This window comes from Vicugna pacos, chromosome 8, assembly GCF_048564905.1.
Source record: "Vicugna pacos chromosome 8, VicPac4, whole genome shotgun sequence".
Taxonomy (NCBI): domain Eukaryota; kingdom Metazoa; phylum Chordata; class Mammalia; order Artiodactyla; family Camelidae; genus Vicugna; species Vicugna pacos.
This window is the reverse complement of record NC_132994.1, coordinates 24,876,104-24,898,575: the sequence shown is the minus strand read 5'-3', so window position 1 is coordinate 24,898,575 and position 22,472 is coordinate 24,876,104. Positions and strand designations below refer to the sequence as shown.

The 22,472-nt window shown below is 39.7% G+C and overlaps 1 protein-coding gene across 2 annotated transcripts in view; it reads left to right on the top strand.

Annotated features, from left to right (window-relative positions):
* GPR63 (G protein-coupled receptor 63) overlaps window positions 1-22,472 on the top strand; it is a 111,735-nt gene that overhangs the window by 75,197 nt on the left and 14,066 nt on the right. For both annotated transcript variants that reach the window (XM_072965639.1, XM_072965640.1), the window contains exons 6-7: window positions 2,759-2,927; window positions 15,509-15,611. The gene's annotated coding sequence lies outside the window, so the exon portion shown is untranslated. The remainder of the gene's footprint in view (window positions 1-2,758; window positions 2,928-15,508; window positions 15,612-22,472) is intronic.

Below are 22,472 nucleotides of genomic sequence, written 5' to 3'. Positions count from 1 at the left end.
TTTGAATGCATGAATGCCATTTTCATATTTGAATTTCAAATTTGACCCTGAGTGAGCCTGTTGTCAGGGAACTCTCTAAGGTGTTTCCTTTGAGAAAGTCAGCTTCCTACAATGAGTGCCCAGCTGCTGGGGTCTTTGGGGGCTGAGTGTAATCAGAGAAAATGTGGGGTCTGCAGTCAGCTCTCAGTGGGTTCAAAGAAGTTACTTCATCTGCCTATATTTGGCGCTCTTCACTCTGCCTCATGTCTGCAGCCTCCTTTACTTTAAACATTTACTGTAGTTTTAATGAAGTTTGGAGAAGTGAAATAAGATATAAGTGTTCAATCAGCTGTCCTAACAGAGAACATAGGGGAAGGTTTTCAGGCCATCTCTATCACAAGAAGGCCTACTTTAAAACTGCATTTCATTGACATTTAAAGAAGATAGAGGTACTTGGCATAACATTCTAGTTTTATAGATTAGGTAACTGAGGTAAAGAAACTTTATCATTTGCTGGGTTGAGAGTAACCCAGGCTCGGGAAGAGAATTCTAGCATATTTGTTTTATCTTTTTGAATGACAAATAGGGATGTCGCCAAGAGGAAGTATGAAATACCAAAATAAAATGAGGTATAAAGGATATAAATTTCAGGTATGTTATGTTCAAGGTTTTTACCATGACCTTCATCTTTTATAGTCAGGAAAATTCCTGCTCATTTGAGGCCTTTAAACCCTGACTGATACAAAATAATTTCATTAAAATCCTGTATCTAAGAGTAAATTTAAATATAATATAGCAGTGGAAAAAGAATACCTTGTGCAGTTTTTTTTCCATACACATTTACACTGGTTTTAAAATTATTTTGCTTTGTAGGTCCATGCCATTGAGCTGTTTTTGTGTGAAGTTTTCTGGGTTTATAAGCAGGAAAAAAAGTGTGGCAATAAAAAGGAGTGTGGGGAAAACTGGCAACATACAGCCTTTGTGGGTGGTCGTATTTTTAAAACAGATGGAAAACTAAATATTTAAAGCCATGTTTTCTAGTGACAAATAAACATTTGAGTAAGACAATTACATTTTGAAAATTATGATGAAAACCTTTTTTTTCTAAGGACTTGAATTGCTCTTAAGCTGCATATGATTTTTGAAAACCTTCTAAAAATGTTGTACAGTACAGGACATTTTGTCATTTTGATATTTCAATTATAGCTTTCCTGGGAGACAGAGTTCTTTGTGCTTTTCTAAATATACAAACATCTTGCTGACATACACAATCAGGTTCGGGGCTCTGGACATCAACACCACTGAATAAATATTGCCCAACTGACAGAGAAAATGGGGGATGCGATGTAGAGATATTTGAAAAGAATTTTTTAATAGCAAGCTTTGGAGAAAATTAACATAGAGAGTTCTTAAGTAAAAGTAGAAACTGGGCCTTAGTTATACAAAGATTTTTTGTTTTTGTTTTGCTGTTTTTCCATGTTAATTGCATCATGTCTGTAGGAATACTTTCACCAAACATATTTAGGGAGTTTTTCATCTCAATGCTAAGATTACTCTGAGTCTGCTGTCACAGCTAAATAAATATAGTAAGAAGACATTTATTCACAATATGCCTGTGCAAATGACTGCCAGCAGTCTCAGTGACCAAGAATGCATGTGTTTAGAATTGTCTCAAACAAGGAAATGATTTCTCTCTGTGTAGTTGTTAGCTGTAGCCAAGTTCACTTGAAACCTTTTAGTGTTACCAGTTTGCATGCAGAAAGTGCTATTTTCTGTTTCATCTAGCATTCATTTGAAAAATGTTTGATTTATATGACATAACAAATGATAGCCCTATTAAGACGCTCTGGATGTACATTAAAGGATTTCAGGAGAGCTGGCACCGAGCCAGTCAGCTGGCTGACTCATGCTTATACCTGTGGGGGGACATTCAGAACAGTCACTGCTCTTCAGCAGGATGCGGGCTTTCGTTCTCTACGTTCTAATCATTCCTTTGGTCTTTCCAGCACCTAACTTGATTTTCCCAGCGTGTGATTTCTTCGAAAAGGATTATCTAACTGTAATAATAGTTCCTCTACTTTGTCCCAAACCGGGCTCTGTAGACAGCACACGTGTCCAGAAAGATGTTAATAGGTATTCTTGGGGAGTAAAGAGTTCTAGCTGGAATCAGTTGGGGCATACCGCTGGCTGAGTCCCGGCTTGGAGGATCTCGGTATCAGGGCCTCTTTGCCACTCGAGCCCCTGCTAGGGCAGCCAGCTTCATAGGCTTCACCCAACAGAGGCATCCAGTCTCTCTCCAGATGCTCCCACATGCAGTCTGGCAAGTCCATGGGGTTAACCCCTTACAGGGCCAACAGGCGATAGGACCCAGTGGGTAAAGGCTCCCTTCTCCACCTCTCAGCTGCTGAGGGCATTCTGTGGCTTCCCTTCCAGAGAGATCTAGCCCAGTTTCCCACAGCTTACTGAAGTCTCCTGAGAGCTCCTGCATGAAAAATAAATAAATAAACAAATAAGCACACACACGAAACAAAGTCAAAGACTTGATCAGCATGATTTCCCAATTTATAGCTGAGGAATAAAAAAAAAATTTTTGCCTTCTCTTGTTACTGAACACAGGATAGCTTCAAAACCGGGGCCAGAGTTGGCTTCATGGGTATATCCTATGTGGTAACATCGGGCCCTGCGTTTGGTTTAAATCTCTGCTGCCAACTTTTTGAAGTTCCTCATAATTAATGAAAAAAGGACTTCACACTTTTTATTTTATTTTATTTTGCACTAGGGCTTGCAAATTGCATAACTGGTCCCGGGCTGAGCTAAGTTGAAAGAGATTCAGACCACGGACTGTGCTCAGGACACCTTTTGCAATCCTGTCGTCCTTGTAGTTGAAAGATCCCCGCGTGAAAGCCTGGATCTGCAATCCTTTCTTTGCTGCTTTTCATCTTATGCAGGTGGGTTAGTGAGTGAGCCTGCCTGGGCTTCAGTTTGGCTGCTAATGACTGGTGGAGAAGACCGCGGCTCTCAGCCCCGACAGCCCATTAAACCATCCGAGGAGCTTTGAGAAATATCAAGCCGGGGTGGGGCTTTCAAGCAGCAGTATTTTAAAGCTCGCTCCGGTGGTTGGGATACTCAGCCAGGGTTGAGAAACCAGGGTAGAATGATGCCCAAGCTCTGGTTCTGTGTATATGATGTTACTTGCAGGCTCAGGCTAGACAAGCTTTCATAGTTCTCATTTTATAACAGAGTAAATTATCAAGAGATCATTGAAAGCTGCTCAAGGGACTGTAGGGTTTAGGGAGGCAAGCTTAAATTTTCATAGGGTCTTATTGTTAGACAGTATGTTGGAAGTTTGTAGCCCATTCTTACACCTGATATGAACAGTATTTATAATACTTCAGCTGTACACACAGATGCAATAAAAAGAGTTGTAGGAAAGAGAAGCAAAGTTCAGAAGAAAGGGGAAATCCAGTTGGCTTTAATGTGAAAACCGACTCCAACATGTTATGAAAACAAACAAACAAGCAAGGAAGGAAGTGAAGAAACAAAACCACGTGTTGGATCACCCTTCGTTTCAAGGACAAAAACATAGTTCCAGATAGAAGCATCACCAGGACCATCTGGAGGTTTGCAGAACTTTGGGGGAATAGAATGCTCTTATATGGGGGAGAGGATAACTGAACCAAAGAGAAGGCTGAAGGAAAAAGGAAAACAATCATGGGAAAAGATGAATTAATTAGCTGCTTTCATCCAGAATGTGGCAAAGCTCTCACTGATACACAAAGTTGATTCATGAATAGTATTTGATGGATAGAAAACATACATCTGAATTCTTTCCCAGATTTTTCTCTGATAATATGGAGGAAAATCATTAATAATTTGATGTCTGATGGAAGCTGGAGTCATTTTAGAACCTAACTTTTACATTATTAACACATGCTTCATTGTGTTTTTCCCCCATACCAATTATTTTTCTGGGAAGGAGGAAGTTATTTGTTTTCCATTTTTCTAATAAAATATGTTGCTGTTTTCTCCCCCTGGGACCTCTGGACCCTTGATGAGAAGAAAACTACTTTTATTTTTCATCACCCACAAATGTTTATCTACTTCAGTTCAGAGTGCATCAGTGAGAGGTCCATAAACATAAATCTCTGTTTTAGTTTCTTTTAAAAAACAACTGTGTAAGACCAGACTCCGTGCCTGCCTTCCCCTGCTGGTTTCTGCACTGACTGTGGTCCTGCAGGGTGTGTGTGTCACCGTGCAGACGACACTTACTCAGAGCACTGCATGTGCTTGCCGGCTGTCATGGACACCCGAGATGCTTGTTCTGTCTTCTCAGTCTCTTTCAACTTCGGAAATTTTAGTCCTCTTAAAGCATCATCAGGTCTACGAATTAGATGATATCAGCGGCAAATCTTGTGTCCTTTTTCTGTCTGCCAGGTTGGTAACAAGGTCCTCTGTGCTTCCTCTGTGATTCTGTCTCTGGAGAACGTGTCAAGCGTTGGATGAGTCCACACAGCCTCAGATATACTTTCAATTCAGAACCTTATTTTTGTTTGTTGCTGTGAAGGCTCAGGTGGGGTTTATTCAGTTTTGGAAAAAGAAGTGAAACTGACAGTCCTAGCTGCCCTGTGGATCGGGAGGATAGGCTTTTACTCAGAAGTTAAAGAAATGAAAAAAGAACGGGTCACAGCTTCAGTTTTCATTTTTGTAGAATCCCAACACGGGAACTTCATTGATATTCTGGTTATTCAGCTATTCAGAGCATATGTCAATGGAATGACATGCTGAAGTGATTACACTGTGGGGAGAGAAAATTATTCTGAAGGAATCGAGGAATGTTTTCTGATTCTTCACTCCATGACTTACCTAGATTTCATGTCTTATACTTAGGGAAACCAACAATAAAAGGGTAGCGTATTACCACCTAAGATTAATGTGCTATATCTTGCTCTAGCATATGTGTTATGCCCATAATTTTATAAATATTAATAGTATTCATATGTATTTCATAGATGGAGAAACTGGGGTTCAGAAAGCTTAAATATCTTGCCTGTAGTTGCTTCATCTAGAGCTCATAAGTCTTTTTATGTAAGTATTTGCGAGGTTGATCACTCTGCTTTTCAGGTAGTTTTATGGTCTGAGCCATTTTATTCTATATGTATTATATATATATTTATATTTTATTTTGTATATATAATTCCAGAGATACTTTTTCTCTTTTATATCTATTATATTAGAAAAGTATAATCTGCCTACCTTACTGAGTATATTTTTATGTTGAAATGCTTAACTGAAACAGTGTAATTATTAGTGACTTTTATAGTGACCAGTAAAGTAACTCAAGTATAAACTTCAATTCTTTGAGTATGTTGAAGTCGGCTTTATATATGTGTGGTGTATAATTTACCTTCTCATTAGTTCCCTTTGGCATTGATAGAGTGTTTTTATAGCATAGACCTTGATTTGAATTCCCAAATTGACATATTTCCCTTCTTAAAGCTTAGCAATTCTTGATACAACAAAAGTGTTCTTTCTTATATTTCACAGTTTCAGTAGAACAATAAGAATTTCTTCCAGCCTTGGAATTTTATAGTAAGGCCTAAGAAGACTATCTTCTGAAATCACAGTAACTTTGGTGTGTTTTAAATGGAGAATTATGTAACATGCAGAAGACAGTGATTGAGAATGAATTTTACGCATATAAAAAGGATATACTTTAGGAGGGTGGCCGTGTATCAGCTTGCTTATCTAGGGATAAGCATGAAATGAATAATGAGTGATATGTACATAGGGATAATGAAAATAAATATCTGGTCTTTCTTTATATACACACACATATATAAATATATTTATCATCTATGGTTTATTTCTGTTTTTGGCATAGGAATAGACTAAGAAGACAATATTTTGCCAGGAAGTCCTGGTTGGGATAATCTCTGGATTCTAATCCACATCTGACCTCTCACCCACACCCGTCAAATGTTAGCAGTTACCTTGCATTTGTCAGAACCTGGGGCCCCATTTGGGGCTCCATTTTCCTCGATCTCTTTAATTTTTTGTTTTCCACACCTCTCCTCCTTGGGAAAGGTTCTCTTTCTCTTGGACTTGGGGTCCCTGAGAGCTTGGTTCTCCTCCTGTCTCCATCTCTGCTTTTTCAGCCTAGGCTCTTTCCTCTCTCTCTCCTGCTCCTGCTCAGCTCTTTATTCTTTCTTTTTTACAGCCCTTTGGCTCTCATCCATGCACTCATCTTCACCTTTCTCTGCTGCCTCCCTAGACAAATAAGGCTTTTGAAATGGCTTCCGATGGATTGTCCTCTCTCAAATATTTCTTTTTCATTCCCTGTGATCCAGTCTTACTAAGGCTAAGTCAGAGACCAAGAATTATTGCTCCAAGGAAGGAAGGAAGAGATACTGTCTACAAGCAAGAAGTCATTACTCACCTTTGAATTTCAAATCTGACATTTTTAAAGCTATAGAGAGGCAATAGGTTTAAAAGCTAAGGGGCTGTTTTTAAACACTCAGATAAATTTGGAGGATTCAGGGCTTTCAAAGGTATAGCCTGAGGGAGCCTGTGTGACTCTCAGGGAAGTCCATATTGAATGTTACCCTGCTCACCAGGATGTGGGAATGGTTGTGTAACAAAGAGGAAGGCAGGTGTCCCAGGCAGTTGAGCTTGATAACAGCTTCCCTGGATGGAGCACACATCGGAATGATGCAGAGAAAGCAACTGAGAATTCCAAAGTCCCTAAGAGGCAGTGGACATGGAAATGCTGAGAGGAATGCAAGAGGTCTTTGATAAAGATGAGGTAGTTGCAACCACCTGGCAGCTGAAAGCTGTGAATAAAGGTAACATCACGATTCATCTTCAACATGTGAATTTACTTCCATCCCTATCTTAGAAGCATCAATGCATGCAGAGGACATTCCTGATTATTTAGTACGGCTGTCAAGTTTCCTAATACCTTATTAGTAAGGTTACACATTTCCACAGGTAGAATGGCTTAAGACAACACACATTTAATCTCTTCCAGTTCTGAAGGTCAAAGTCTTAAATCAAGGGGTTGGCAGAGCTGTGTTCCTTTCAGGGAGAATATTCCCTTGTCTTTGCAGATTCTAGAGGTCACCTGCATTCCCTGGCTCATGGCCCATTCCTCGAATCATTACAACTTCTTGCTTTTATTATTAGCATCTCTTTCCACTCACTCTGATCTCCTTATTTCCCTTTTTAAGGACCCTTATGATTACACTGTCCCCTTTTGGGTAATCCAGGATAATCTCCTCCCCTCAAAATCCTTAATCACTTCTGCAAAGTCCCTTTGCTACATAAGGTAACATTCACAGATTTCAGGGATTGGGCATGGATGTCTTTGGGGGCCCTTATTTTGTCTGTCACACCCAGTAACCATTCTAGGCTGTCTCCTTCTGTATCAAACTCTGCTGTGGCCAGAGTCTTCCAGTTGCTGCCCCATGAATGCACCCTGTGCTTTTTCATATCAACACCTTTGCTCTTGACTTTTCCCACACTTGGAAAGCTGTTACTTATGGACACCAGTGGCTGAAATTCTGCTCACTCTTTCATCCTCAGCTTTCTTTCCTCACTACCCCAGCCCACAATGCTTTTCTTCTTTTTGACCTTTCTAATCACTATTTTACATATATCATGTGAGAAAGATGATATTTACTATATTGTATTTTGCATTGTTATAAGTATCATGAAAAAAATTTTAATCAGGGTCTACTATGGGTAAAGCATTCCTTTTAAATATTAAGGGGAGTACAGACATGTAAAGGTGATTCTTGACCTAACAGAATTTACAGTCTGATAAGAAGTAAAAAAAAAAAATATTATTAGGTCAATGTGATCTGTTGGGAAAAAATATAGATTTTTTTTCATCATAACGTCCTATATTGAATTAAAGCTCTAACTTGGGGGCAAGTTACTTATCTCCACTGAAATTCAAGTCTTTTCATCTATGAAACAGAGATTTTTTCACTATATGATTCAATGTGCAAAGAAGTGATAGTTTGTAAAGTCTGGTTCATAATGTAAACTCAGTAAAGTTTCCTACATGATTTTTAACATTAAAGAACAAATCTGTGGGTGTTCAGAGGACAGAGTGAACATCCAGTGTTCAGAGGACAGAGCAAGTGGGATTTGGGTTAGGCTTTGAAATCTGGACATAATTTACTTCTTGGAGATATAAAACAGGATCCTGGACATGGGAACTTGGTTCCAAATGATACATACAGGCAGCTGGTTGGGGGGCGGAGGGTGGGAAGCACAGTGCACTCCTACAAGGAAGGCTTAAGCACAGGCTGAAGAATTTGCAGGATAGGCTAAGGGTTCAACCTGTTGTCAAACTGGGTGATTTGTTCATGGTCCTTTGTTTAGGGCTTCATCAGTTCTTACTTGTGATATTAAAAGCTCTGTAACAATAGAAACTGCATCTGTTTTGCTCATTGCTGTATCCCTAGCATCAGGACAGGGCACATATTAAGCACTCAGGAAATGCCTGCTGAATAAACAAATAGAGAATCACAAGGAGATAAACATTACATATAATTATTATTATTTTTTCCTTTGATGCAGAACAAAATGATCTGAAGACATAGACATCTTGTACACCTTTTCCAAGTTTTAACTCTTCTTGAAAGTTGATAGTGAGGACTATAAATATGAGGAGATAAGTTATCTGCTGTGTTGGAAGCTGGGAATACCGACAAACATATGAGTGCTTTTAAAAATACAATAAACAAAAGTATGTTGCCTTTTAAGTCTCAAAATCATTTCTATGAAAAACTATTAGTTATTAATCTTATTTCTCTGATTCTGAAACTTTGATTTGATAATTTATGGTGATAGTTTTGTATGTAGACTCAGGAGGATGGGTTTCATAAATAATTGAAAAGAATAAACAGATTCAATTTGCTGATACTTGATGGTTTTTAAACAAATGTATATTTTTGCATAATTCATACACCAAGTTTCTCTCTTCCCTGGAAGTTATAATAACTGTATGATGCATAAAATGCTTATCCCTTTGAAGCCTGATTGCTGGAGTTGATGAGGGAGAAAAATACACACACACACACACCATGGACATGAGAGAAAAATCTGTTGAATATCAGAGTCTGAACTGGTTTCTAACATCCAAACTTTTGTTTGAGAACTTTGGGTCTTACAATCTGCTAATAAACTTAAGCCTCTTTTCTGCTTTTAAACTATACTTTCTAAGGTGCATAAGGAAGTGAGTTTAATCATTAATAGGTAGGTAACCATGGCAACACCATAGTTACACTGCTATAATCAGCATCATTTTCTATCTGAGCTAAGAATAGCATAACATGTTGAGAGTTTTGCTTTAAATATGATTTCTAAGACTGGAGGTTGGTAGATGAGAAGGTTTAAATGCCACATTATAATTGTTCAGACCAATATTTCCATTTTTTCAAAGATAATGGGAACACGGTATTGAGATGTCAGTGAGATCTACATCAAATGTTAGTTGGTATATTTCTACCACCTTGGGCTACATCTTAAAAGAATGTATAAGATTTTTAATTAATAATATTTTTTCTACTCAGGATTAGGGAAGTAGCCACTCAGGAAGTGAAAAAGCTCACAAACTTGGGGAAATATGGAAGCCTATTTTTTTAAGTACATGGCAGAGTCTGCATCTAGGTGGTTACTATGAGACTAGTTCTTGCCAGTGGAACATGCAAAGTTCTAAGTGTCAACATCCAAGCTTAGATGACCAGATCGAGTGTCCCTTTCTTTTATCACTTGTCAGCTGTCCAGATACAGAGAATCTAACAAAGGAAAGAAGGTGGAGTCACTAGATAGGAGGGTCTGTGGTCCTGGAATCATTACATAAAGCAGAGCCCACTGCCCACCCTCACTGCACCGTTACAGGGATTATCCTGAAACAAAGGATGGAAGACTTTGAAAATCAAGGCAATCCCGTCTTCTTCTGATGGCTCAGACTCACGAAGTGATGTTGGCATGTGCATCAAAATATGTTCACAGGAATTCATCACTTTTTTCTTCATCCAGTGAACCATGGCAGGGGCTGTGGCTAGTCTGACCCACCCTGTCTCTTCGCTATGTTTTTGAGGTGCCTGTTCCCAACCAACAAAGGCCACACCACATGCCCTGCCTTGAATGCATGATGTAGAGCTGAGCATGGTGGAAGTGAATTGTCAAAACCATTTCAAGTGGACAAATTAAGAAGTTTAGCTAAGCTGCTACTTAAAATCCATTAGCACTGCTTTTTTTTTTTTTTTGCTAGTAAATAAAAAACCAGTAAACATAGCTTCATTTCTTTTCTTATTTATGACTGTTTGAGTCTCTGTATCTCATTTTCTTTTTATACAGTGCAGAGACAGTGATAAAATCCTTTATGAAATGTGGATTATTTTACATAACATCCTTTAATAGTATACCTAATCTCCAAGGAGGAAAGCAATTGACAACTTTTAATTTAGTGTGCAAATTTTTTGGCGTTTGGTAGTTGTGAGTAAACCTTAGGAATATTTATTCCCACGTCTGAATTTTTTAATTAGCCCAAAGTTCTTTGCTTCACTTTTTAAATATTTCTTCAAGAAAGTCATATAATCATCTGGGTCTTGGGCTTAAATCTGAAAAGAAAATATACTTTCAGCTCTCTCTTAAAAAGTCATCTACGAAGGTGTTGCTGAGAATATTTGTAAGAAAGTGACCCAAGGGAAGATGATATAGAGGATGATGTAAAAGTAGCCTTTCTACATAAAGTCCATTCCATGCCCACTACCCCAGTTTTGGGATTTGTGGCTTCCACCTGCTCGGTTCATAGTAAGAAGGATCTACAGCTTTAAATCCAGGCGTCAGTCTTGTGTGCATCCTGTCCCTTGCAGAACTGAGAGTGACAGATGATCTTTGATCAAGACTCTTAGAGGCAGAAAAGGGCAGGGAAAAGGCAGACAGAGCAAAGTGAGAGTGTATGGGTGCTGCCTTCCAACTTTTAGTGGTTTAAATAACATGATCTTTTAACTTAACCTTCGGGTGTCATTGCAAGCCCATCATGTCCAGTTTGGGCAAATGTATCCTTAAGAATTAGTTATATAATTTGCTAAGGAATGATTGTTCTTAAGACCCCTGAAAAGTTTCTCATGAGAATAACAACTGCAAAAGGGTTGTAGAGAAAACTTAGCAAAAACAGTATTTTGCTTTCTTTTGTTTTCAGAAAGAAAGAGACAGATCATGACTGTGTGCATGCCTGAGTGTGTGCAGCTTGCGAATGAGGCGCATGTAAATAAATAGTGTTTTACTGCCCCAGAGGATTGGGAATTATTTTAGTTATCTGTGTAAGGAAGCACCTTTCTCCTCCAATTCAGTGGGATAAAACAACAACCATTTTGTTAACCTTATACTTTCTAAGGGTCAGGAATTCACACGGGGCATTGTCTTCGCTCCCCCAAAGGTTGGGGCCTCAGCTGAGACAACTCAAATGGCTGGGGCTGGGACCATGTATCTGATTCCTTACCTGAGATGGCTCCAGGGCTATGTCTGTTGACCTGCGCCCCTACACGTAGCCTCCTCATGGCATCCTCAGGGTAGCTGGACTTCTTATCTGGTAGATTAGGGCTCCCAAGGAAGGTTTCCAGCAAATCAGGTAGAAGTGCCAGGCTTTTTATGATTTATCCTCAAAAGCCACCTTGTGTCTCTTCCTACATAACTCTATTTGTCAAAGAAGCCACAGCCTACCACATTCAAGGAGAGAAGACATAGACCTCACCTCTTAATGGGAGGAGGATGGAAGAATTTACGGCCTTGTTTTAACATTGGCCACAGAAGGAATAGATGCAGATGAAACTTAAAATCCAACAGATTATTTATCTAGGTCCCTCAGTATTCTGAAGACCAGGTGTTTGGATATTAACTTTTCTCCTTTGGTCCACTCCCATCTTCCATTCCCCTACGTTTTGGCTTCCTGAGAATGTTAATTTAATTTTTTCTGCAATTTCCTTTTTGTTTCTGAGCTTTAGCAAAGAAGTAATGTTAAGCGCTGTTTGCTTTGTATATAACTGATAACCAGTATCCTTACCAAGACTAGAGAAAGTCTTGCCTAGGGAGTTGGACACTGATACAGTGTTATAAACCCCCTGGAAGGAAAGGAACCACTATTGATCTTACATTGTGGCGGGGGTACATCTCTGTGTGATGGGCTCCCCTACACCAGCTTACCCACAGAGCGAATTGTTCGCTCCCTCAGGGTTTCTTTCATAGGTTTGGCTTCTCCTATATGAGAAGAGTAATGCAGACTGAATGGTGGCATCCAGCTGCCTCAGCCTTCAAGGCATGGACTTGATGTGCCTTTCCATTTATCTCTGCCTTTGTCTTCTTTTGATTATATACCTCCTGGTTTCTGTCTGGTCTTCTAGAAATATTTCCACAAGCCTGATCACTGGATACATCATTCAAAGCCTTCAGATCTGCTCCCTTTCTCTGACTGTCTTGTCGTTACAACTCTCCTTGTGTATGTGACAAGTTGGCCAACTCCTGAATCCTGGTGTTTCTCTATTCTCTTGTCAGAAACCATAACTTCTCCCTGCCTGATGCCACAGAGGCCCACCCTACCCACAGTCCAGCATGATGGTAAAGAACAGAAGGCTTAACTATGGAGAAAATCTTCCTACGTGAGTCCTGGCCAGGTGCTAGGACTCATGTGGGAAGGTTTTTTGTCTTTTTTTTAACAAATTGCAATCATCAGTGTTAGTGCTTTTACATTTTAATTCTAGTGTATGATAGGACCTCACACACAGTCCCATGAGGTAAGTACTACCTTTCTAAAGAAAAATGTCCAGTTCTACTCTTTTTATTTGCTTGTGAAATAATCAGGCAGGTTGTTTATTTGTTTTTTGTTGTTGTTGTTGTTATCACATGGTTTAAATCAGTTGTACTTATTGTAATGGTTTCACATAATTAAATAATACGTAAGTAAATGAAATATGATTGTAAAAAGAGAGCTGTGGCTTCTTGGGAAAACATTAAATGCATTAATTGCTTTATTAAGTGATTTATTGAGCAAAATTGTTGTAAAATTAAGTGAGGGAGAGATAAGTATAAAAGGTAGTAAAATAATTGTTAAAATGTAGAAGGATCTTGCACTAATTTGTTACCTCATCTGAGATTTATTGTATCCTCAATAAATGATAGCTATTATGTATTGTATTTAAGGGTAAATAACCAGGTGGACAAAGTTAGTACATATTTGATTCCTTTTCTTTTGTTGTTGGACTGACACTTGAAACAGAGCTTGGGTGGGAGGAGAGAGATTGTGTTTCATGTTCAAGGCATTAAAAAAAAATGTGTCTCTACCTAGCATCTTCTAATTACCTACTCAAGAGACTGTGTTGATTCTTCCAAGCTTTGATGGGCATCAACTGTCAGATGGTGATAAATCATTTATCTGTTCAAATAATGTGTCATGGACCCAAGTTCTAATAACAAGGAATTTTTGTAATCTAAAAATGAACAACAAAAAGTTTCACATGATGCAGCCTCATTTCTGTGGGTAAAATGTTCACCTCTAGCAGAGCCGTGTGATTAAATGTGCGTGCAGTGATGAGAAGTGCACGGAACAGTGAGGGTATGCCCAACCTTCCTACGTAAAACTTCAGCCCTTACCCCATCCCTCAAACATGGTTCTCCCTACCCTCTTTCCTGCTCTTGTTTTCCCCCATAACAATGATCACCTTCTTATATACCGTACAGTGTCCTTATTTATTTTGTTGCTTCTCTTCCCCCACAGCCTAGATTGTAAGTTCACAGAAACAGAGATTTTTCATCTGTTTAACTCATAGCTATACTATAGCATTAAGAAATATGTGACTCCATATGGTAAATGCATGCTCATGCCCATGTGCACACACACAAATTTATAAGTGAATTTATGAGTGAATAATAAATGTGAATTAATTATTAGTAATTAATAGAATTTTCCTACCACATAATAAAGCTTGCCTTGAAGTTACCCCAGGATTAGATTAGATTATCTAGATGAAGTTAGAGTATAGACACAGACATAGGCACACAAAGTTAGGAAGCGGCCAGTGATAAACATTTAGGTCCATTAGGATAACTTTGAAGATAATGTCTAGAAACAGATTCTAGAAACAGAAACCCATCTCAAAATGGCTTAAACAATAAGAATGCTTATTGCTTTATGTGACAAGAAGTTCCAGAAGCAGTGCTGCTCCACACCGTCTAATACAGGAGTCCAAAGAAGACATCATGGACCCAGTTTCTCTGAGTCTTTCTGTGCTTCCACTCTTAAAAGTATCAGATTTGTTCTCAGGCTTCAAAGTGTCTGCAGCAATCTAGGCATTACCACCAAACACAACAATGTTCAGAAGAAGAACAGACTATTTGCTTCTACGCGTTTCCTTTTAAAAATTCAGAAATATTTCCTGGAAGCCTTTCAGCAAAGTTACCCTCATGTCTTATTGGTCAGAATTGTATCACATGCCTACTAACCAATCATTGGTGAGGAGACTGGGATCCCCATGTTGGACCAATTAAGATTCACCCTCTGGCACCTGACCCATCCTGAACCACATGGCCAAGAGAAGGCAGAAACTAGAACAAATAGATTTTGAGGGGGCAGGGATGGAGGGGACAGGAATAGATGCTTGATAAGTGTTTGCTATAACACTAAATCACCAAATGCATTTGTATGTGGAGTTTAGGCTAAATATTATAGGATTATCTGAAGTACGTAGTTTAAAACAATGTAATAAAACCAATCTCTTTAATGGTTTTTATATATTTTTTATACTTAACCAACTAATTCTCTTTGTCAGACGTTTGTCTGATTTCATAAATTCTTCAATTTTATTTTAGTTTTAAAAATTATCCTATTATTTAAATTCAAGTAAAATTATATTTCTTACTGAAAATGTTACATATATTAAAAAGTTATATATATATATCCATCCATCCATCTCTCTATTATTTTCTGTATATTTATGCATAAGTAAATATCTGGAATGAAGCTCATTTAATGTTAATGAGAGTTATTTTTACTTGTTTGTATTTCACATGTATTTTTTGCTACATTTTTTGTACTTTTTTGGAGAGCTTAAGTATTTTGGAATGAGGCTATTTCATTTTTATGAAAATGATCATGACATTGTTCTAAAAGTAAAAAAAAAGATAACTAGGTTAAAAGTATCTCCGTATTGTTAAATCCAATAAGCAAATTATTTTTAAATGGGTAGTATAACCCCATTTCATGAATGAATGAATGAATAAATAAATAAGGAAAATTGTTATTAGAGCAATAGAAAAATTCTAGACATTTACGTCTAAAACAGATAAAAATGCTTGTCTCTGAGAATGATGCTGGTTACTGAGGACTTGCACTTTTCACAGTTTCTATGTTGTGTGACTGAGTCTTCAATGATTGTATAATTCTTTATAAGTATTAAATATAGTCAGTATAAATGTATAAATAATAATAATCAGTCCTTTTTGTTGGGTTACTGTCCCACAGCTGCTACTTCCTGCTGCTTATGCAAAGGCCATCCTCAGCCTGTCATTTTCTGCGGCTCCACACAGCCCCTGATGGTAGAACAGCTCTCCCCAAGGTTACGGAGGTGAGTGACAGGTGCCTTCCTGCTTGCGGTAAATACTGATGTTCTTTGCTGCTGCTGAGGCCAGTTCAGTGGGAGGCCAATGGTGTGACTCTGGCCTTTGCACTTAGACTCCCCACTCTGCCCTCCCTGAGCTCTGCCGGGTGGTGACCTGGCCAGAGCATATGGTGAGTGCACACTGAGTGGTGGCTCCCTTCCCTTCTAGTGCCTTAGGGCCATCCTGGGCCAGGCCAGCACTGTGCAGGCAGTTGGAATTGCTTTACAGCTGAGCATTTCAGACTCAGACAGGTTGGTTTTTAGGCATCTATTTCCTGAAGTAAGTGTTGGAGTTTGAGCCCAGTCCTCCCCAGCACTGTCAACTTTACTTCTCCTTTTTTGGTCTGAAAGATTAACTTTTCAGCAGAAAACCTCTATCTGAATGCTTAATATATTAGATTTGAGAATTACAGAGTGTCAGCTTTAGAAGCACCAGGCACGCATTTCTAACTTCCCACTGAAATAGCAACAGATACGTGCACAAAGACGGAATAAAGCATATACCACCTCTAAGACAGTTTTGGACAAGTTATTGCTAAATTTGGATGACATTTCGTTAAGGAAAAAAGATGAGGAAACTGCATTGAGAACTACTGGCCCTCGTGAATCAGAGCATTAAAAAACTTGTCGGTGAAAATAGGGATTGATCCTACCTGAGTAAACATAACGGGCTGCCGTAACAAAATACCAGAAGCTGGGTGGCTTGATACAACAAAAGTGTATTTTTTCATGACTCTGGAGGATAGAAGCCTGCAGTCATGGTGTTGGCAAGGCCATGCTCCCTCTGAAGTTTCTGGGGAGAATTCCACTTTGCCTCTTCCTAGCTTCTGTTGCCTTCCGGCCATCCTTGCTGTCCTTGGTTTGTAAATGGATCACTCCAGTCTCTGCTCATGGCCTTCACCTGGCCTTCTTCTGTCTTCACACGGCCTTCTTCCCTGCATGCATATCTCTGCGTGTCCTTCCCTTCTGCTCATAAGGACAGCAGTCATTGACTTTAGGGCCAACACTTACCCATTGTGACCTCATCTTAACTTCTGCAAGAACCCTATTTCTGAATATGTTGACATTCACAGGCATTGGGGGTTAAGACTTAAACTTATCTTTTGGTGGGGGGGACACAATTCAACCCACTATACTACCTGAGGCCAAGAGGGCTACACCAGATGATTGCACTAGATCCTATGCAGTCAGCGTTCAGTAACAAAGGCAGTGGTGGTGACACAGCGCTGAAACCTGGGACATAGAATAATAAAGATTTATTTGTGGCTTATATTGAATGTCAACTATGTGTCTGCAAAACTTTCCTTCACATATCTTCTTCATCCTTGGATTCAGGATGAGAAAGCAGTTGTGATGTGGGACACTGTTACAGGATGAATTGTGTTCCCCTCTTGTAAATTCATATTTTGAAAACTTAACCCCCAGTGCTTCAGAATGTGACCTTATTTGGAAACAGGGTCATTGCAAATGTAATTAGGTAAGATGAGGCCATTAGAGTGGGCCCTAATCCAATATGACTGTGTCCCTTATAAAAACGGGGAATTTGGACACAGACACACGCAGAGAAAAGACACTACGAAGACACGGGGAGAAGACGGCCACGTACAAACCACCTGGAACAGACATCTCTCTCATCCTTGGGAGGAACCAACCCCGCCGAGATCTTGACGTGGACGTCTAGAGGACTGTCAGACAATAAATCCCTGTTGCTTAAGCCTCCAGTTTGTGGCACTTTGTTATAAGACCCCTAGGAATCAAATGCCAGTCTCCTGGCAGAGGGGAAAGTATATACGAGGAAGCTTGCAGTGACTTTTGAAGCTTCTGCTCAGAACCACTTGCATAAATTCCTCTCATGTCACTTTGGTCAAACCTGCCAGTGGGGTGGCCTGAGTTGGAATCTGGAGGAATGGGGAACGCACGGGTCTGCTGAGTGCTCGGCCACCAGGCACGATGGGGCCTGGGCTGAAAAGTGACATGAATTTTCCCACAGTCTTTTTAGTAGACAAAGCCCTGCTGGAGGAGCAGGCCTGTCAAAAACACAGGCTCAGCCTCCAACTCTTGACACTAAGGTGAGCTGAGTCGTACCTAAACTGTGTCCCTCTTGAGTCCGCTCCGCTCTTGGCTAGAGCCCGGTGATCAGCCTCTCACTTTATTTGCCAGTCAGAGGAAAGGCAAGTCTTCTCTGGAGAGTGTAGGGCGGGGATAACATGGACTTCGGCTTCTACTATCCTCTTATACACAAATATCTGGAATAAAAAAAGACAGGGAAAGACATGCCATGAAGCAGGAAAATGTAATCAATCAGGTATTGAGTTTGGTAACAGGCAAAGAATTTTTTCCCCTGTGGTGTTTTAGGCAGAAACTTTTAGGCATCTGTGTCAACTCAGTGTCCCTGCAGACTACTGTGTTTGTGATCCATCCCTCTCCTTAGGACATGAGGCCAATATACAGTAGGACAAGGGAAATAATACATATTTAAAGTTTCGAGGATAATTGTGCTTCTAATCATATACTTTGAAATTATCAGAACCAAAAGAAAATTAAAGCAAACTCTCTAGTATCATCCATACCCATTAACTTATTTATTTGTTCAACACACATATGCCAGGCACTGTGCTGAGTATTAGAAATCTGGGAATGAACAAGACAGACCCGAGATACGTCCCAGTGGAGTTTAGACAAGGACAGGCAAAACCATTGACTAAGTAATGAAATTGAAGGCTAAAGGCTGTTAGGGTAAAAAAAAAAAAAAAAAACAGGGCTCTATCCCCCCAAATGGGTTTCTGGATCCCAATGCCTTAAGGAGGGTGGGGTCTGTCTCTCTCTTGTGAGTGGGCATTTCAGGGGCTGTGGCCCCAGCCTCTTCTTATGAAATTTCTTTCCCTTATGGAAACTGATTCCGGGGAAGGATTTCTCCCTCAAACTCGTAATTGTTTCAGCTGGAGAATCCCCTCAGAAATTTCTGCATAGGAACTTGCTTCAAGAGCCCGCGTGCAGATCCATGCCCAGGTCTGTTCTCTGCAGCTTTAGGACGTCAGAGGCCTTGCTTGACTAGCAGTTTTTACCCTTTATTGTTTTCAGCCAAAGTGAGATATGTTTCTATTAACTTATCTTCCTTTTCTTTTCTGCTCCTGCGATTTTTTTTTTAATAATGGGAGAGAGGTAACTTTTAGATCTATTTTTTTTAATGTTTTAAAACGAAAGTACTGGGAATTGAACCCAGGACCTTGTGCATGCACTCTACCACTGAACTATACCCTCCCCTCGGCTCCTGCTCTTTTAGGAAGTCTCTGTGGTGTCTAACAGTTTATTCTGCTTGTTATGGTAGCATCTTTACTTCTGTCAGCAATAAGGATAGTGACAACAATAGATAAGTGAAATATTCCATATGCCGCTGCCGCTCTAAAGACTTCCCCTACATAAACTCACTTTATCCTCATACCACCTGACAATAACGCTTATTATTAGTTTATTATCATCAACTGTTATTGTTTATTAGTATACTCTCCTCATTATTGATTTCTTCTGGACTTCAGGATCTCATGCCTCCTTTAATATCCGCATCTGTCTCCTCAGATCGTAACCTTTCTCCCGAGGAGAGTTCTTTCTTCCTCCAGTTGCATGTCTGTCTTGCTTGATTTGTTTTCATTCCTCCACAGCCCTTTGTCTAATACTGAATCAACTTCTTTTCTTTTTTTTCTTTAAATGGCTCTCAATTTCTCCTTGATTCCTGAGCAAACTTGATTTCTAGAGGCAGAAAGTTCCAAGCACAGACTATAAATCACTGTCTTTGTTTCTGCAGTATTTCTTTGAGCCCAAGAAGGTAGCATTTGTCTCTGACTTAAAGGCCCTGTTTGTTTTTATTTATTAATGAAATATGCCAGTCTCCTATGAATTTAGCCACAATCTGAGGCTTGCATAATTTTTAAGCCTTTTAAGAACGTAAATGATTAACAATGCAGAGACAGCTTGAGGCCATCCTGGGGGAAGATTTGTAAGGCCCTGTGGACAGACCGCGTGTATCCAAGCTAAACTTCACCACGTCCACGTTTTCACGAGTGAAGTTCAGAATGGCATAACACATTTCAGAATTCAGAGAAGTCTATCTCACTGCCAACCTAGGCCTCAAGTGAACAGTTTTAAGCTAAAAATTCACACCCTATTTTTCTGTAGTTCCTGTAGAACGTAGTTATAATTTATGATTTGATCTTGTTAGTAAAACAAAACAAAAAACAAATAAATAATAACCTCAGCAGAAGCATCAAATAATTTACATGACCCCCAAATATCTAAAAAGCCTGACACAGAAGGGCTTTTTCTCTGTAGTTGAATCTGCTCACTGTGGTCCCCAACGCCCACGTGCATGTGCTGAGATTGCAGCCGCCCCTTTTTGTGGGTCCCGGCATTTGTGCAGGTTTGTGGTTAAGCTACAGCGGCACCCAGCCTGAGGCGTACACCTCTGCTGAGTCTAGGACAGCCTGGGAATCAGACCTGTGCCAAGAGCAAGGCACCCTGTGCTTTTGCTGAGGCAGGCTTGAATTTTCCTAATGCCAGTGAGATGTACAAGATAGCTATTTGCCTTTGAACAAAGTTTCCAGAAGTTTCTGTGGCACGTCAGGGAAAAAACAAATTTGTGCAGCTTTAATTGCTTCCTTTCCCACCCGCTCCTCCATGCCTCAACTGTTTCACCGTTATTTGTCCCCCGAAGTTCAGCTTCTTATCTTTTTCTGAAGTTTCAAACAGATTTTGGGGTTTGCTGAATCCCAGTGAATGATTCCCTTGCCTTCTCTACCCAAGGTTGGACCAGTTCAGAGAGACAAAAAAAAAAAAGCAGATAGAGAGCAAATATTACCTGCATCACTGATAAAGGGTTTCGGGTGGCCTACGTGAGTGGCAACAGTGGCTATCTAGCTTGGAATTAGGCAGACCTCCACACGGGGTCCCAGGCAGTGCTGGGAAGCCCCAGGCCTCTCCAATCGAGCTGCTTCTTTAAAACTTACAGCAAAGAGGGCCAGATGAGACAAGTGCTTCCCACGGTTTCTATTATGGAGGGCCAGGGATGTTGGAGGAAGAGTGAAGCGATGCTTGCCCAGTTCCTTATCCCAAACTCACTAATCAGTCATTCTTCATCCCTAGGGGCAGAAGGAGAATGTGTGGAGGGGAGTTGCATAGAGAAGGGGGTTGAGGGACCAGAAGTGTAGGGGCTCCATCCACACAGATTTGGTTTGGCCTAAATATTTGTGTCCCCAGAACTCCTAAGGCCCAGGATAATGTACTGGGAGGTGGGCTTTGGGGAGGTGACGGGGTCATGACGGTGGAGACCTCATGAATGGGACTAGTGCTCTTGCATAGGGGAGCCCATGGAGCTCTCCAGCCCCTTGCACTGAGTGAGGATATGAGGAGAAATCTGTAACTGGCCCTCACCCCACCGTGCTCTGCTGGCACCCTCATCATGGACTTCCAGCCCCCAGTCTGTGGTGTTTTATTCCAGCAGCCCTAATGGACTAAGACAGACGGAAACCACGAGAGTGGGAAGGTACCCTCCTCTACGTATATGTCAGTAAAGAAAACACTAACAATGGTGCTCACTGGGCAAAGGAGAACAGAAAAAGAAAATTTTCTATAGGAAATTAGGCAAAATACATAGACAATTAACAGAATAAATTTAAAGTATAAATAAGTAGCTTAAAAATTGTCCACTTCTCTTTTGTTGTCAAATAATTGAAATTTAAAATAATGATGAGTTACTTTTTTCCACCAGAGGTTAAAAAAAAAAAACAGAATTTCTAGAAAATATTTTAATCAAGATCTTACTGTATTTTGATGAAAAAGCTTTAGTTTTTGAAATATAGGCCAAGTAAATAAGGATAATATAGACAAGTATTTAAGCACAAAAATGTTTCTTTTAGTGTAATTTATATTAGCCAAAAAATGGGCTAACATCTCAACATTCCAGTGAGGGAAATTGGTGAATTAACTAGGGCATGGGGGAATATTATGTATCAATTAACACCAATTTTCAATAAAATTTAACAAATTGAAGAAATGCTCATGATTAAAGTTTAAAACAATCAAGAAGCAAATCTATCTATCTATAAAATGATGACAATTTCATTGAATGTCAGAATGTACAGAAAATATACTTGGAAGAAATTTAGAAAAATAAATCCTAGTGTATTTTTCTCTCTACACTTTTATGTTTCCAATTATATAATCTTAGTGAGTATTCATTTGATTCTTAGTTTCCCGCCCACACTGTCCTCAAAGCCTCACTTGAACTAACTCATTAAGTCCTCACAACAGCTCTATGAGGGATGTACTATTATTATTCTTATCTCGTGGTTGATAAAAAGACTGAAGCAGAGAGAGATTAGTTGACCGTCTGAGTTCAGAGGATAGGATCTGATTAAGGACCATCAGATCCTAGAGTCCATACTTTTAATCTTGATGTTCCGCTGCCTCTATCCTGGTTGTTCGCCTGTATTACGGTCCAGGAAGGGACTTTTAAAACAGCAGGGTCTCTTTTAGGTGCTTTCCCTATACCAGTTCCTTTATTGCCATATTAACTGAGTGGCTCCAGAAGTTTGGCAGGGGTCAACTCCAGGATCTTGGAATCCAGATTTCATGTTCTTCCTACTTTACCATGCAGAATGCCAGGAAAGCTCTTTCTTGTTATTGTAAGAATTAATTTTCTTATAAGAAGACTAGTTACACTAAGAGGCCAGCTTTGCTCTGTCGTGGGTAGCATCTTCGTATGTACACTGCTGATTATTAAAGACAGTATTTGGAGTCATTGTGAACCATTTGTGTTTTAATATTCAGGTGGAT